Source organism: Herpailurus yagouaroundi, unplaced genomic scaffold, assembly GCF_014898765.1.
Source record: "Herpailurus yagouaroundi ecotype Mexico unplaced genomic scaffold, PumYag 207, whole genome shotgun sequence".
Taxonomy (NCBI): Eukaryota; Metazoa; Chordata; class Mammalia; order Carnivora; family Felidae; genus Herpailurus; species Herpailurus yagouaroundi.
This window is the reverse complement of record NW_024412438.1, coordinates 2,706,243-2,711,437: the sequence shown is the minus strand read 5'-3', so window position 1 is coordinate 2,711,437 and position 5,195 is coordinate 2,706,243. Positions and strand designations below refer to the sequence as shown.

Genomic DNA, 5,195 nt, shown 5'->3' with positions numbered 1-5,195 from the left:
GTTCCCCGGGGCAGGGACTGGAGGCCCGTTTCGGGTCAGGGTTCCCCAGGGCCACAGGGGTTTCAGGGCAGACAGGGAGCCTCTGCTCGTCCCCTCTCCCCTCCCAGCTCACCTGGGCAGGCCCGGGCTTTCCCCGCTGGAGGGGCGGGTGACCTGCTCAACACCCCACACCTTCTGGAACGTCACAGCAAGAGTGCCTGAGGCTAGGCTCTGAGCAGGACTTCCCGTGGGCGGGCAGGGGGCATGGATTCTTTGTCTTCCCATACAGAGAGAGGGGAGCGCTGTTCTTCTGTTGTCGGCTGTCGCCATAGTTGCCTACTATGCAAGAACCAGGACTGACACCAAGGTAGGAGAGCTGCTTTAGCCGGCCTCAGCCTCAGGAGGCGGACCTACGGGGTGGGGAGAACATGCTAGGAATCCCAGCGTCTCTCTGGAAGGTTCCGAGTGGGGCCGATGTGGCTGGGGAAGGGTCTTCAGTAAGAGCGGCTAGCTTGACCCTTGCTCTCGGAACCTCCACTCGCTGCCTCTCCAGCGACTCTGCCCAGACGCCCCTCTCCATCCCCACGTGAGCTCCTCTATCCACGTACGGGGCCCGGTGAGAAGCCCCCAGAACCTCAAAGATCCGGCCATGCGGTTCCACTGTCTCTGGGGGCGGGGGGAGGTGTGGAGTCAGAAGGGGAGCAGTGGTAAGACGTGGGAGGAATCATCTCCACCGTCTTCACTGGCATCCTCGTTACTCCCATCGCCATCAACCACCCACGCTTTTTGAACTCCCTCGGGGGCAGGGTCTGAGCTGGCTGCAGTGGAGGCCACGTTCACTTAGGCTGAGTCCTGGCCCCCAGAAGACACCTCTTCTAGCTGGGGAAATAGGCCACTCAACAGCACGCATAAGGTACTCGATGTGTGCCTGGCCCTTTGTACGTTCTCAAGGGAGCAAACAGGGCTCAGGTAGTCTGGGAGGGCTTCATGCAGGAGGTGGGCTTTGGGTGAAAACTGAACACAAAGCAGCAGTTAGAAGAGTATTATGCGGGCGATGAGGGCAGAGGCATGCCGTGAGCCTGGTTGGGGCCCGGTGGTGATGCTGACATAAGAAGAGCAGACGGAGTCTTAAGACCAGGCAGGGACTGGGGACAGTCCCGGGAGGGTCTCCAGTGTCGGGTGGGGGGCAGATGGAGAGCTCCGGAAGCTGCACTTTGTCTCCACTCCGCCTGGAGCTGAGTCCCACCATTTTTCGGCCCGCCTCTGCACACCGACTTCCTCTCTTCACTGTCCCCCCGAAGGTGAGACCAGGCGCGAACATCCATCCGTAGGACCGTCAACCCGACTCCGAGCAGAAGCCCCTTGTCGCCGGGGCCTGGGCACCTGCTCGCGGTGTCCCCGCCTGGCTCTGTGTGAGGACTCTCAAACCCCCCTCCTTTCCTGGCCTTCACGTCCTAGCTCCCCGGCTGCGCACTCATGTGAGATCATAAGTCACGGTGCCATAAACCACTCTGGAGTGTGTAATAAGTGAATTATTTACCAATGACCCTGGCTAAATGTTCGGAGGGATAAATGATTAAGCCGCAGATCTGTCAAAAAGTTCCCATAAATAAGTAATTCTGTGCCGCCGTAATGGCCTTTGTAAATTACTCATTCATGCCATTGCCGGATCACTCTCTGGGGTAAATTCCTCGCACCTGCTGATTTACTGCGACGGCCTGGAGACGATGGGACAAATCCTGCTAGCCAGCCGGGTAGACTCCCCGGGTGCCAGGTTCCCGGAATAGCTTACCTTCCCGTGTCACCTGCCAAGAACGTGGGGTCAGAGGTGGACTGGCCTTCTTGGACACCTGGGGCTTTGTCCCTCGGGGTAACTGCGGTGCCCAGGATCCTTTCCTACAGATATTCACTCCGTGAACATGCTCTTAGCACCTCCTGTGCCCCCAGGCTCTGCGCTAAATGCTGGGAAGCCAGAGACCAGAAGTGCGCCCCTGGGAGCTCAGTCTGATGACAGGGACGAGCATGGGCGCACGATGTGACCCGTGTCTGTCTGGAGTACGGGGCGGGGGGCGGGGGAGGGGGGACAAGGAGTCAGCGAAGACACTGGGGAAGACGTCCAGGCGTGGGGTCTTCTGAGTCCTCACCGTGCTGGAGGGGCCTGGATCCCACTCCGTCCAGACAGGCTGAGCTGTGTTCTGATAACGGCCCCACAAAGGCAGACCGCGGGGGGCTGGTCCTTCCCCCGGGGTGCAGGCTGATGGCACAGCAATGCTGGACACCAGCAGTCGGTCACCGAGCGCACCCTGGCTCCCAGAGCCCCCGGCCGGGGTGCCGCTGGCCCTCCCACGTCATCGGCCGGAGCAGGTCCCGCAGGGGTGCTGCAGCTCAGCGGAGACAACCCGCAGGGGGTAGAGAGAGACAAGGCCCCTGCACTTGTCTGTCTGTCCGTTTCCTCGGCTGTAGGATGGGGGTGATCATAACAACTACTGTTTTTGGAGGATGAAGTGAGTCACCGTGTCATATGCTTAGCACGGTGCCTGGCGCGGGGCGAGAGTCCTTGGCGGCTGGGTGAGCTTCCGGCATCACTCGTGCTAGTAGAAGGGGACATTGGATGCTGGATACTGAGGACTGGGTCACAGCCACACACGCGTGCACAGGCACAGGTACACAGGGACCTGCCCGGTGACCCTGCCCTGGTGGCCCTCCCAGCGCCCGCCCACCGCCAATCCCAGCACCGCCTCCGGCCAGGAGCAGGCAGTGACAAGCAGCTCCCCTCCTCCTCTGTCCTCTGCACACACACTAAGTGTCCACGTTGTCCGCTCACCCGTCCGGTCCGGGCCTCGGGTGTTAAACTCCCTGCAAAACCAGAGCGACGTTACCACCTTACAGACCGAGCGCTGGGGCCGGACGATGCCTCGACTTCCCCTTCAGGCCCAGGCCATCGCCGCAGCCGTGAGCAACCTGGGCCATCTCGGGCCCCGTCCTGCGTGGCTCAGGCCTCCGCCAAGCCGTGGCCCTGGAAGAAGAGGAGAAGCATCGGACGCGGCCTGGGCTTCGCCCGCCTTCCCAGCAGCCACGCGCACCTGTTTCCGGGCTCCCCTGTCTGCACAAAGGGTGAGCCCAGGGAGCCAGGGCGAGAAGATTATGTCAGCCGGCTTGCCTCCGAGGAGTGTTTCAAGTGGCTGTAGCGGCCCAAACCCACCGCCCAGGGGACGGCCCCGACCCGCCGCTGACCACCAAGGCTCGCTGCCTCCTCGCCCACTTTCCCGGGGGCCATCATGTTCGCGAGTGGCTTGCTGTCTTGAGTATCAAGGGTACAAGGCTGGGGCCACGGGTCCCGGCCCTGCTCCGCCTGAGCCAGGCCTTATGTCTGAAACTTGTGAAGCTCCTGCCGGGTCTCCCGAACCGGCTCATTGCACACCAGGCCCCGCTCGGAGCGGCGGGCTGGGCCGCGGGCAGCTACCGGGCCGCCGCGCCTCCCGGAAACCGGTGCGGCAGAGAAGACAGGTGTCGCGAGATGAAAATGTAAAGCAAACGGTGTTCCCGGGTCCGGGGCCAGAGGAGGAACGAGAGCCATCTGCCCACAAGCCGCGGCTAAAGGAAAGGCGTGACAGCGGAAGCTTTCTCGGTCCGCTTTCCAGCCTCGGGGACGTGGCCCCGGCCTAGGGGACGGCAGACACGTCAGGGGCGACCGGGCCCTGACTGCCGCGCGAGGGGAAGCGGGCAGCTCCGGAGGCCCGAGAACGGGCCAGGAGAGAGTGAGGCCGTGCAGGTGCGGGCCTGCCGACAGGGCTTTGCCGTTCGACTGCACCGAAGCGCCTGTTCCCATCGAAGTCACGTTTGCCGCGTCTCGTCTCGAGTGGGTCGGAGGCTGACCTTCTGTTACTCAGCGTCCCCCTCGCCGCGACCCTTCGAGGTGGGTTGCGAGCCGAACCTCCCGGGCGGACGGAACGGGGCTCGAGGAAGGAACAGGCTGACGGATGGGGCTGAGCCAGCACAGTGAGGCCTTCTGACCCCTGCGGCCAGGACTCCACGCTTCCAGGCCACAGCGCACCTCACGAGACGCCAGAGCCAGGTGGTGGTGCTCCCCATCCTTTTGCTGGCTCCGGTGCCCCAACGCAGTCGTGTCCCCCTACGTCTGGTGGACGTCTGGTGTGCCGTGCCGCCTGCGCCCCGAGTTAGAGCAGCTGGCGTGCACTGAGCACCTACTACGTGCCGCACACCTGCGGGCAGCTGCGCGCTCGGCTTCGTCCCAGCCTCACGACAAGCCTGTGACGCAGACGTGACCCCGCCCCCCCTTATGGCGGAGGAAGCGGGTTTGGGGAGCGCGGTCGGCCCTGCCCAAGGTCACGCGTCTTACAGAGTGTGGCGGTCACGCCCCGGAGGTGCAGTTCTGGAGCCGGAATGCTGAGCTCCGGCGGGTGGGGGGAGGGGGTTCCCACACACAGGAAGCTGTTGCAGGTTTCCATGGTGTGACGTGTGTCCTTCCTTCTACCTGAAATGCCATCCCCGGGGGGCAGGGGGGTTGCTGGGGGGCTCAGTCGGTTAAGCGTCTGATTCTTGGTTTCAGCTCAGGTCATAACCTCGCGGTTTGTAAGATGGAGCCCCGCATCGGGCTCTCTCTCTCTCTCCCTCTCTCTCTCTCAAAATAAATAAACTAAAAAAAAATACACACACACACACCATTCCCTCCTTTCTTTCCCCAGATAAAAGCCATTTATCTTTCAAGACCTGGTTTAGGACTCTGACCCGAGTCAGGTTAGAGTGTTTCTGTTTCCCTCCAGCGTGTATCCACGGGACCCACGAAGGTCTCTGTGTCACGACCTCTGCTTGGGGGTCTGTCTCCCCTCCTGGACTTACAGCAGCTTGGGGACAGACGGGGCCGCATCCGTCTTTTCCGTCCAACCTTTAAGAGAGAGGTTGGGCGCTTCCCGTCCGGCTGCCCCTCGCTTCTCCTCTCCCCACAGCACGGCTTCCGGACCCGCTGCTTTTAAGGGCGGTCCCCGTGCGGGGTCTCGGGCCCCTCAGCCTGCTCCAGGGGTGTCCCCGTCACTCCACCAAGAAGCCTCCCGTCAAGGTCACCGTCACCCCTGCGCAAAGCCTCAGATCACCTTTCCTCCCTGGACCCTCTCCCTCAGCTCCCAGGACACCGTACCCCCGCCCGCGCACCCCGGGCTTCTCTCAACTGTCCTTCAGAGCCTCCTCTGCTGGCTCCT

General features: G+C 62.7%; 1 long non-coding RNA gene across 1 annotated transcript; it reads right to left on the bottom strand.

Annotated features, from left to right (window-relative positions):
• Positions 1-1,498: 1,498 nt before the first annotated feature.
• Positions 1,499-3,478, bottom strand: LOC121015559 (uncharacterized). Its single transcript, XR_005783865.1, has 2 exons — positions 3,063-3,478; positions 1,499-2,835 (listed from the first exon to the last, which is right to left on the bottom strand). It is a non-coding gene; the product is annotated as an uncharacterized LOC121015559 (long non-coding RNA).
• Between the last annotated feature and the right edge of the window lie 1,717 nt (positions 3,479-5,195).